At 37.0% G+C, this 12474-nt stretch overlaps 1 non-coding gene across 1 annotated transcript; it reads left to right on the forward strand.

Annotated features, from left to right (window-relative positions):
• Positions 1-9962: 9962 nt before the first annotated feature.
• LOC120247634 lies at positions 9963-10066 on the forward strand. The gene has a single exon (XR_005532371.1). It is a non-coding gene; the product is annotated as a small nucleolar RNA U13 (small nucleolar RNA).
• Positions 10067-12474: the final 2408 nt, after the last annotated feature.

The raw sequence follows: 12474 nt of genomic DNA on the forward strand, positions 1-12474 counted from the left end.
ATTCACACGGAAAGAGAGACAAAATCTGAACAGACCGATAATTAGTGAAGAAATTGAATCATTTATCAAAAAACTCCCAACAAATAAGAGCCCTGGGCAGATGACTACCCTGGGGAATTCTACCAGACATTTAAAACAGAGTTAATACCCATTCTTCTCAAGGTACTCCAAAAAATAGAAAGGGAAGGAAAACTTCCGTACTCATTATATGAAGCCAGCATAACTTTGATTCCAAAACCAGACAGAGACCCAGCAAAAAAAGAGAACTATTCATAAAGGCCAATATCCTTTATGAATGCGGATGCAAAAATCTTCAACAAGATACTTGCAAATCGAACTCAACAGCACATAAAATGAATTATCCACAAAAGTCAAGTGGGATTCATTCCTGGGTGACAGGGCTGGTTCAATATTTGCAAATTAATCGATGTGATACATCACATCAACAAAAGAAAAGATAAAAACCATATGATCCTGTCAATAGATCAAAAAAGCATTTGACAAAATACAGCATCCCTTCTTAATAAAGACCCTCGAAAAAGTAGGGATAGAAGGAACTTACCTAAACAACATAAAAGCCATCTATGAGAAGCCCTCAGCTAATATCATCCTCAACGCGGAAAAACTGAGAGCTTTCCCCCTGAGATCAAGAACACGACAGGGATGTCCACTCTCACCACTGTTGTTTCACATAGTGCTGGAAGTCCTGGCATCAGCCATCAGACAACAAAGGGAAATAAAAGGCATCAAAATTGGTAAAGAAGAAGTCAAACTTTCACTTTATGCAGACAATATGACACTCTACATAGAAAATCCGACAGACTCCACCAGAAGCCTACTAGTACTGATCCATGAATTCAGCAAAGATGCAGGGTACAAAATCAACGTACAGAAATCGGTTGCATTTTTATACACCAATACTGAAGCAACAGAAAGATAAATCAAGAAACTGATCCCATTCACAATTGCACACACACACACAAAAAAAAAAAAAAAAAACATAAAATACCTAGGAATAAACATTACCAAAGATATAGGAGATATGTATGATGAAAACTATAGAAAATTTATGAAGAAAATTGAAGATACAAAGAAATAGAAACATTCCATGCTAATGGATCAGAAGAGTAACTATTGTTAAAATGTCATTACTACCCAAAGCAATCTACACAGTCAATGCAATCCCAATCAAAAATACACCAGCATTCTTCCCAAAGCTAGACCTAACTATCCTAAAATTTGTATGGAACCACAAAAGACCTCGAATAGCCAAAGTAATATTGAAGAAGAAAACTAAAACAGGAATCATCACCATCCAAGACTTTAGCCTCTACTACAAAGCTGTAGTCATCAAGACAGTATGGTATTGGCACAAAAGCAGACACATAGACCAATGGAATAGAACTGAAAATTCAGAGCTGGACCGAGAAATGGATGCCCAACTAATCTTGGACAAAGCGGGAAAGAGTATCCAATGGAAAAAAGACAGCCTCTTTAACAGATGGTGCTGGGAGAACTGGACAGCAACATGCAGAAGAATAAAACTAGATCATTTTCTCACACCATACACAAAAAAAAACTCAAAATGGATAAAGAACCTGAAAATGAGACAGGAAACAATCAAAACCCTAGAGGAGAAAGCAGGAAACAACCTCCTTGACCTCCACCGCAGCAACTTCTTACTTGACACATCCCCAAAGGCAAGGAATCAAGAGCAAAAATGAACTATTAGGACCTCATCAAGATTAAAAGCTTCTGCATGGCAAAGGAAACAATCCATAAAACTAATAGGCAACAGACAGAATGGGAAAAGATAGTTGCAAATGACATATCAGATAAAGGGTTAGTCTCCAAAATCTATAAGGAACTCACCAAATTCCACACCCGAAAAACAAACAATCTAGTGAAGAAACGGGCAGAAGATATGAACGGACACTTCTCCAAAGAGGACATCCAGATGGCCAACAGACACAAGAAACGATGCTCAGCATCCCTCCTCAACAGGGAAATACAAATCAAAACCACACTGAGATACCACCTCACGCCAGTCAGAGTGGCTAAAATTAGCAAATCTGAGGACTCTAGATGTTGGCAAGGATGTGCCTCCTACACTGTTGGTGGGAATGTAAACTGGTGCAGCCCCTCTGGAAAACAGTGTGGAGGTTCCTCAAAAATTTAACACTAGAACTCCCCTATGACCCAGCGATAGCATTGCTAGGAATTTACCCAAGGGATACAGGAGTATCCCTTGCATAGGAGTGCTGATGCATAGGGCCTCATGTAACCCAATGTTTACAGCAGCACTCTCAACAATAACCAAAACATGGAAAGAGCCTACATGTCCATCAACTGACGAATGGATCAAGAAGATGTGGTTTATCTATACAATGGAATACCACATGGCAATGAGAAAGAATGAAATCTGGCCATGTGTAGCAACATGGATGGAAGTTGAGGGTGTTATGCTGAGTGAAATGAATCAAGCAGAGAAGGACAGATACCATATGTTTGCACAGATTAGGAGGAACGTAATGTACGACCATGGAGGAGAAGAAGGGGAAAAATAGTTGGGGAGAGGGAGGGAGGCAAACCATGGGAGACTCTTGAATGCTGAGAACAAAGTGAGGGCTGATGGGGATAGGGTGCAGGGGAAGGGGGGTGATGGGCAAGAAGGCAGGCACTTGTGGGGTTGAGCATTGGTTGTTATATGGAAACCAACTTGACAATAAACTTAAAAAAAAAGAAAAGAAATTAACAAGCAAAGAAATAACTGAAATTCAAGAGAAAACAAAGGGATCTAAAGAAATGACCAGTGCAGTATGCCCATTAGTCTGTAGCACTAAAGAATCTAATTAGGCAACAGGGAAAGAATCAGGGCCTCTCTTGCAATGCAGCAAATGTCTAGAAGGAGTGACTACTTTAGCAGAATGTTAAAAATGCCTTTAGATGGGTGTCTGGGTGGCTCAGTGGATTAAGCATCCAACTTCAGCTCAGGTTCATGGGTTTGAGCCCCACATTGGGCTCTGTGCTGACAGCTAGCTTGGAGCCTTGAGCCTGTCTTCGGATTCTATGTCTCCCTCCCTCTCTCACCCTCTCCTGCTCATGCTGTTTCTATCTCTCTCTCAAAAATTAATAAAACAGTTTTTTTTAAAAATGCCTTTAGAACCTAGGATATCAACACAAGAATATCCATCAGAGGAACTGATATAGTCTCTGATTTTACATTATAGTAAAGTCCAGAGAGCAGAGGAAGGTCTTATGAAAGGTTCACAGTGAGATCTGGCAATGCTAGGACTTAATCCCAGGCCAGGATTCTTTCCACCAACACCAGCTGCTTTCCTCAAAGTGTGTACGCTGAGAATGTTTCTATTTTTATGAGGGGACTCTAAAGCCCCCAAACAAGCACAGTTGACCCTTAAACAACACAGGTTTGAACTGCATGGGTCCATTTACACATGGCTGTTTTGTTTTGTTTTTTCATATATATGGTACAGTACTCTAAATGTATTGTCTCTTATGATTTTCTTAGTAACATTTTCTTTTCTTTAGCTTATTTTATTGTAAGAATACAGTGTATAATACATAAAATGTTATAAAATATGTGTTAATCGACTGTTTTATGTTATCAGTAAAGCTTCTGATCAACAGTAGGCTATTAGTAGTTAAGTTTGGGGAAGTCAAAAGTTTATATGTGGATATTTTACTGCACAGGGGAGAGGGGTCGGTGCCCCTAATTCCCATACTGTTCAAGAGTAAACTGTACTCCATATTGAGTTCATTGTAAAAAGCTGGCAATGTAATCTCAATTTCTCTCCAGAGAATTTTTCTGGGAAAACAATCCAATTCCTTTAACTTGAGATAATTGCTCCTGTGTATGTACAACACAGGACTAAGGTGTAAGAAGCAAATGCTTTTCTGTGGACCACTTCACGTTTGTAAATATGATAGTTGCTATGTGTCACATGGAAGGCACATCCCCAAAGCCCATCTCTTTCACCTACCCTCTGGCTTCGCCTAGACATACTCTCTAGTGTCTTTTAGTACAAATGGCAGGAGGCCTGAGCTCCTGGTAGTGTGTCTGCCATTTTACAGCTAAGTGATCTTTCATTCTATATCTTTCATCAATAAAAAAGGAGGTTGTACTAGATAACTTCAAAGGTCTCTCCTAGTTCTAACATCCTATGATTATGTGAACTCTAAATTAACATTGCCAAAATCAAACTTTCAAAACTTCCATATTCAAATGAGAAAATTAGGAACCCTCCTCCGAGAAGGCAGTGGTAGCCCTAATGGCCAAAATTCAAAATCTAGGAGCTGAAGATATGAATTAAATTCCTAGCTCAGACAATAAATTTCTAGGTGAGCCTGGAAGTCCCAAAGCAAGGAACCATTCTACCCTGGGTCATTTGGTTAGGCAAGCTAACATGTGAGGAACATTAACTTTGCAAGGAATTTTGATGAAAGAGAAAAGACTCATAAATTTGGGAGATAAAAAGTATCTTCAACAACCAAACAACACTTTAATACTCAATCAAGAATATATGTTGGCCTGGGAATCAGTAGACCTAGAATCAGTCCTGATGTACCAATTACCAGCTGTGTGACATTAGTAGGAACAAGAGGCTGGGAAAGGGGCGGGCACTAACATTCACTGAAGAACCTATTATGTGCCAGGTACATAAGTTATCTGAAAATGACAAGGGAGTACTATCTTCCCCAAGATGTCTAGCAGCTTAAACATCCAAATTTAATCTCCATCAGTGTTTCAAGAACAAGGTGGAAAAGCAGATGAATTCAATCAGGCAAAACATATTCGGAATTTTGGTTTTATAACAGGCTTTAAAGAAAAGCAAGGTCAGTGAAGGTGGAGGGCATAACTGGAAGATACAATACCATATAATTAAATTTTGAGGAGCAAACTAATAAGTATGAAATCAGAAAATGGAGAGAAGAGAGAAGATAGCAGCTATATGAACATGACCAGAGCAAAAACAACAACAACAAACAACAACAACAAATACAGGAATAATGAAACATGAGATGGAAAAGATATAATAAAGGGAGTTTATTAAACATTTACCAAAATAATCAAAACCATCTCCATAATATATGATATGCTTAAAGAAAAAGAAAAGACTGGCAGAAAACATAAAAAACATCATTGTTACTGGGGACTGTTCATGATTGTTACTTTCTTATTCATGCTCTTTAGTATTTTCCAAATTATCTTAGCAAGCATATATTGATGTTACTGTTATAGTGGGAAAGGGAATAAACCTCATGCAAAAAGTTTACTCAGCATCTATTTTGTGTCAGGCACTAGAACTACAAAGACAAAGAGAACAACTATTTTGATGTAGGAAAGACTTCATAAAAAAAGTAATATATACTTGGTTGTGACTATGAGAATAAAGAGACATTTACCCAGGTGAGAAGGGATGAGGAAATTCCAAGCAAAGGAAATAGCAGAAAAAAAGACATTGAATATGAAAAAAAGATTAGAAATATTCTGAGAGCTGCAAACAATTGGCAAGTAGACAGTATAGGGAAGAATAGTAGGAAATAAACTGAAAAAGTTTTCTAAGTAGAAGACAAAATGTGAAGAGTCTTTTATGTCACACCAAGAAGTTTAAATTTCAAAAAAGAAAAGTTTAAATACAAAAGATCTTAAGAACCAAAGAATGACCAAATCATATTTTCATGGTATAAAGAGCACTTAACATGCCAAATGTTTCCAAAATGTAAGGCTGCCTCTGCCATATTTTCATATCTTTTACATATTATCTTTCAGTGGCTTCTTTATTTATTAGATATTCTTATAGCATTCCCTTAACCAGATTTCAACAACATGAAAATGTCAGGGGAGGAGCAAAAGAGAGGCAGGAATGTCAGCAGCATTATTCCCTCTCTTCTCACCACTGTTCAGGGTGAGAATTACAAAATTCTCATTTATCTGTTATTAGTACTAAATGTCCCAGAAAATAAGGAATAGTACTAACTTAAAATATCCCATCCTGTTGTTATCTTAAGTACATAAGGAAATTCCTCTTAATACAGAGCATATATTCTAAATTTGGGTTCACTAAGCATGGTCACCATAGCATGGCTGGTTGTAAATATGCCTATTTTTCTCTCCCATTAGGCCTTGTGCTAGCTGTAGCCTGGCACTGTGTCTACTTCATCTCTCTATCCCCTAGGTCTAGCACAGGACTTCACATTAGCCTCATGGTATCCACTGAGTAAAACACTCTTTTTTTTAAGTTTATTTATTTATTTTGAGAGAAACAACAGGGGAAGGGCAGAGAGAGGGAAGGACAAAATCCTAAGGAGGCTCCGCGCTGTCAGCCAGGAGCCCGACTTGGGGCTTGAACTCACAAACTGTGAGATCATGACCTGAGCTGAAATCAAGAGCCAGCCACTTAACTGACTGAGCCATCCAGACCTTAAGGTAAAATCTGCTTAACAGTTTTAAACTTTATAAAATTTCCCACAGAATATCCACTTCATTCCTAAAAGTCTTCCCTGTTAAGAAGATTTAGTTTAGTTGAGAAGATTAGTTCCTGGAAAAATCCTTTAGAAGTTTTTTTTTTTTCTTGTAAGTTTATTTATTTTGAAGAGATAGAGGGAGAGAGAGAGAGAAGGGAGCGCAGGCATGCATACAAGCGAGGGAGAGAGAGAATAACAAGCAGACTCCGTCACTGTCAGCACAGAGCTAACACGAGGCTCCATCTCATGAACCATGTGATCATGACCTGAGCCAAAACCAAGAGTCGGACACTTAACTGACTGAGCCACCGAGGCGCCCATAGTTTTTTTTTATTTCATATGAATTAACAAAAGAAATGCGCAAAAAATACAAGCCCTCTCCAAAGCACATTACTGTTCATAAGAACTAACTTATCAGCAGAGCCCAGTGACTTGCTTTGCACACATTTCTCCTAAGCTTTAACATCTGCATAAATGAATAGTATCACCACAGCTACAATTACAATGTGACTATTTACGGGCAGAAAGATGAGGACAAGGCCTAGACAATTAACCTCAGCTATGGGAAAACAGTCCCTTATTAAAATAAACACAAGGCCTAGAATGGAAAGCAACTTAGGATTCATTGGGGGTTCTAATGAAACTAAAGAACAAAATCTTTCATAAAGTCTTTTCAGTGTCAGAATTAGGGCTTTAATGCAAATTAAAGAGAAAGAGTATGTTTTCAAACTAGTTCTAGGAAAGAGCAGCATCCAAGTGCAGAGGACCTTCTCAGTGTTTTGGGATAAGGAAAGAGAAGGTTGTTGACAGAGGGAAAGAAAAGTTTCCACATTAGAAAGACATAAAAAATCAGAATAACAAGGAGATTAAGTGGAGTTTTTTTTAAATGCTTTTATGGGGATATATTTCACATACCATAAAATTCACCCATTTAAAATGCAAAAGGTAAATTTATGTTGTTTTTTGTTTCCTACTTAAAAACAAATTATACTCTTGTTAGAACATGAAAGCATGGCATCTTCAAATAATGCCAGAAATGATCATTCCTTATCATTCCCCCTTAGATGAAATTTTCATAGGATTCCATTTTACCCTAATAATTTTCACTATATAACTTCTTCAATGCAATGTTCACAATTGTTTTAACATACACTTAATTGAGCTATACAACAAAGAACGCAGCAAGTGTTTTGTTTTGTTTTGTTTTCTGGCTGATATATAATCTTGTAAAAAGTGAGCAGGGAAGCAAAATCGGCAGCCAGATCTTTCAGTGCTATCAATTCAACATTCCAAATTATAGTGATGAAGATTCAGCAAAATGGATGTTCAACTCCAAAAAGTTATCAAAAGTTCATTATTTCAAAGAATGAGAGTTCTTTTTCAGAAATATACTTTTGTAAAGGCAAATTTCCATTTTTTAAAACCTTTTTTAAAGTTTTTATTTATTTTTGAGAGAGAGGCAGAGTGAGTGGGAGAGATGCAGAGAGAGACAGGGAGATAGAATCTGAAGCAGGCTCCAGGCTCTGAGCTGTCAGCACAGACCCTGACGAGGGGCTCGAACTCACAAGCTGTGAGATCATGGCCTGAGCCAAAGTTGGACACTCAACCAACTGAGCCACCCAGGCACCCCTCACAAATATAATTTTTGAATTTATAATTACTTATACAAACTCAGTATCTCCTCTGACAAAACAGCATTACAATGATTTCAGCCATTAATAATGCCTCTGGACAAGGCAATGTTGGTCAGTATCTTTTATCTCAAGATAAAAAGAACACTGGCTTTGTAGTTCAAATTCTGGCCACACTGTTTTTACTGTCTGTGTGACCTTACAGCTGTCCTTATCCCTAATATTCCATACCTCTAGACCAAACACTCCTTCAAATAACATGGGCACACATACCCTAGGCACATTTGAGGGAACTGTCATAAACGACCAGACTCTTTCTCCACACAGAACTGTTGGGCCCAAGAGGATGGTCATAAGTCTGTACCATGGGGCTGGAGAATTTGAGGAGTAGAATGATTTGCCTGCATATTATTCAGCCTGCATATGTTCAAGCTCCACAGAACTCCTTTACTTACAGATCCTGAAGTATTTTACATTTTACATAACTATGACTAGAGAAGCTTCCTCTTGAAATGGAGAAACAAAGGGAAATCTTTCTAGCTACACTAGCCTATTCTAGGCTTAGCACAGTGCCAGAAGCTATAGTGATACAAGATGAATAAAATGTGATCCTGGCCATTGGGAAGTTTGCAATACATAAATAGAGAAAAGCAGAACAGAAACCACCACAATCCTGAATTAAATCAGGACTATAATAGAGTTGTTTTGTGGTAATAACCTAAGAAGGAATAATGAACTTGGCCTAGGGTGCTTGTGAAAGGTTTCTTATTGGTGACCCATCTGAAGGGAGGAAAGAAACAGCTATTAGCTGGTTTCCTATTAAGTATTAGGTACGGCCCTGGGTACTTTATCTTATCTCATATCATCCTAACAACTCTATGTGGAAGTTGATATCTTATTTTACAAATGAGAAAACTAAGGCTCAGACATGAGTTCTCATTACTGGAATAAAGTTCACACAGCAGAGATCTGGATGCAACTTTATAATAGAGCTTGTTGCGTTGTTGGACACAAGTAAAAAATGTATATGAAAAACTCATTCTCAATTAAACTCTGGTTTGATAAGATGGTGGAGATACAAGAAAGTCTAATACTGCAGGTTAAAACATTGTTGCCTACCAAATACAACAGTAATTTTTTAGACTCTTGAAAGCCAATTGAAATTGTGAACAGTAACAAAGTTCGCAAGATCCAAACAAGTACATCCCATAATACACTAAAGAGTTGCGTAATGAGGTGCACCTGAGCAGCTCAGTCAGTTAAGACACCAACTCTTGATTTTGGCTCAGGTCATGATCTCACGGTTCATGGGTTCAAGCCCCTTGTCAGGCTCCACGCTGATAGTGCAAAGCCTACCTGGGATTCTCTTTCTCTCCTTCTCTCTCTGCCTCTCTCCTGTTCATGCTCAATCTCTCTCTCTCAAAAAAAAAAACAAAAAAACTAATAAACTTTAAAAAGCAAAACAAAACGAAACAAAAATAAAGAGTTGCATAATGAAAAATTATGACATAAAATGGAATTCAAACAGCATTTAGTATACAGGACTGGAAATATGACCTTCATTTAAGTTCCATCACCAGCATCTCCCAAATGTGTACCCTTAGTCAATTAATAAATCTGTATAAGCCTCAGTTTCCTCACCTTTAAAAAATTTAAAAAGAGGATAAAAATGTGTTTTGTTGCTTTATGATTTTGTCATAAGGACCATAAGGACTAAAATGAACTCTTCCATGAAAATACTTTCTATATCAGTGCTGTCCAATAAAAAATGATGTATGCCACAAGTACAAGCCATGTATATAACTTTAAATTTTCTAGTAATCACACTAAAAAGGTAAAAAGAAGATCCTTTTGTAGTTCATAAGAGTGATGATTGGGTGTTCACACTGCTGTGTGACATGTGCCACCCTTAAACCCTGTTACGACGTCAGCACATTACCCATCTGATGTAGAAAAAAAAGGTAAAAAGAAATGAATTTTAATAATTTTATTTTACTCAATTTATGCAAAATGTTATAATTTCAACATGTAATCAATATAAAACATGACATTCTACATCTATAGATGTAAAAATTAAATATTCTATTTTACCATATTAAGTCTTTGAAATCCAGTATATCTTTTACATTTATAATACATCTCAATTCCGACTGGCCACATTTCAACTGCTCAGTAGCCACATGTGGTCAGTGCCTACCATAGTACACAGGGTAGTTCCAGACATGACAATATGCAGGACAATATGCAGGAACAAATCCCACTCCACCACTCTGCCAGAGGCTCAACTTTCACTTAGTGGACTTCCCTTATACCATATTTAGGCTCTCATTAGAAAGGTAGTAAAATGTAATGTTTAAAAGCACAGACTCTGGAAATAGCCTGCCTGGGTACCAGCTCTACCCATTACAGGCTTTTTAACTTCAAAGCAAACTCACTAACTTCTCTTTGCCTCAGTTTCCTTATCTACAGAATAAGGATAATTTTATCTACCATATAAAATTGTTTTGAAGATTAAGTTAATATTATAAAAAATACTTAATATAGCACCTAGAATATAATAGTGCCCGCTCTTATTGAGTTATTATTATAACTAAAATAAGAATTATTCCTTACTCTCCAAGCCTTATAAAATAAACTACCATAGACTGCATTTTATTCTCTTGTATATTATTATAGCAAAGTTTTATTAAACTTAGTCCTAAATACACTTTCAAACAGTAATATATCTTTTAGATTAACAAGAGCAAGTTCACATTGGAAAGTAATGGAAACATAGCAGTCAGAAAAGCTGACTAGGACAGGCCTGGTCATGGAGGTACTTGAACACCAGACTCAGATGTCCATATTTATTGAGCTCATAATGGAGTCAATGAAGGTTCTGACAAATGATGCTTTAGGGAAATGGTTCTCAACCCTGTATATGCATTAGAATTACTTGGGAGTTTTAAATTTTCCAGTGCCTAGGCTGCATCCCTGATCAATTAAATCAGAATTTCTAGTTCCAGATCCCAGGCTTTTATTTAAATTCCTTTCCTGATTTCAATGCACAATGAAGGTTAAGAGCTACTGCTCTCAGGAGACTTACTCAGACAGCTATCTTTCTTGGCAAGGAGACCAGTTGAAGGGAAAAAATATCTCTTCTAGGGTCTAAACAAGAGGGCGAGTTTGGTGACGACAACTGGTACTTTCCACCAGAAAAATCTTAGTCCACAGTTAAAAGCAAAAAGGACTCTAAAACCCATGCTAGAGGTAGCCAGAGTCAAAGGAGGTCATAATTGAGATATATAAGTTTAGAAATAAACTATTTGTCTACAAAGAAACCACAAATGACCACCTCTTCTCAACTTTAAATATTTACTAAATTACAAATACATGTTAGGCAAGTTCCATCCATATTAATATAAAAATTATCAAGACTAAATACACTAAAATGTATAAAGCACTAAGCTAAATGGCTTACAAGCATTCTCTAATTTACTCTTCCTAACCACATTGTAATAGGAACCACTGTTAGTTCCAGTTAAGAAAATGAAGCTCAGAAAGATTAAGTAACTTCCTCAAGGTCAAACAAATCATAAGTGAAAGAGCCAAGATTTGAATTCCAGTCCATTTGACTTCATGCTAGCAAAACCTGAGTTCCTAGCCATCTTATTTGCTATATTATGTATTTTGTGATTTACTTTGTATATTAAGAAATAAATTTTCAGATAAGGAAGCAGAGAGTCAGAGAGATTGAGCAATTTGTCCAAAATCATACAACTATTAAACAGTGGAAATGTGATTCCAATCCAAGGATACAAATGCCAAAAACCTCTAGGGTTAATACTCTTGGTACCACTTCATGTATGCCTTCTTTTTCTATTCTCCCAAAATAGCAGCCCTGGACAGTTTGGAAAACATTTTCTCAATGAGAATACAACAATCCAAAATCTATGGGATGCGGCGAAAGAAGTCCTAAGAGGAAAGTACATTGCACTCCAGGCCTATTTCAAAAAATTAGAAAAAGTGCAAGTGCAAATTCTAACAGCGCACCTAAAGCAACTAGAGGGAGAGCAACAAGAACACCCCAATCCCCGTAGAAGAAGAGAAATAATAAAAATCAGGGCAGAAATAAACAACATAGAAACCAAAGAAACAGTTGAACAGATCAATGAAACCAAGAGTTGGTTTTTTGAAAAAATAAACAAAATTGACAAACCTCTAGCCAGGCTTCACAAAAAGAAAAGAGAGAGCACTCAAAAAGACAAAATCATGAATGAAAAAAGATTGATTATAACCAATCTCTCAAAAATATAAGCAATTATCAGGGAATACTATGAAAAACTATATGCCAACAAACTGGACAACTTAGAAGAAA

The sequence above is a fragment of the Hyaena hyaena genome, unplaced genomic scaffold, assembly GCF_003009895.1.
Source record: "Hyaena hyaena isolate Hyena2069 unplaced genomic scaffold, ASM300989v1 scaffold_536, whole genome shotgun sequence".
NCBI classification, from domain to species: Eukaryota; Metazoa; Chordata; class Mammalia; order Carnivora; family Hyaenidae; genus Hyaena; species Hyaena hyaena.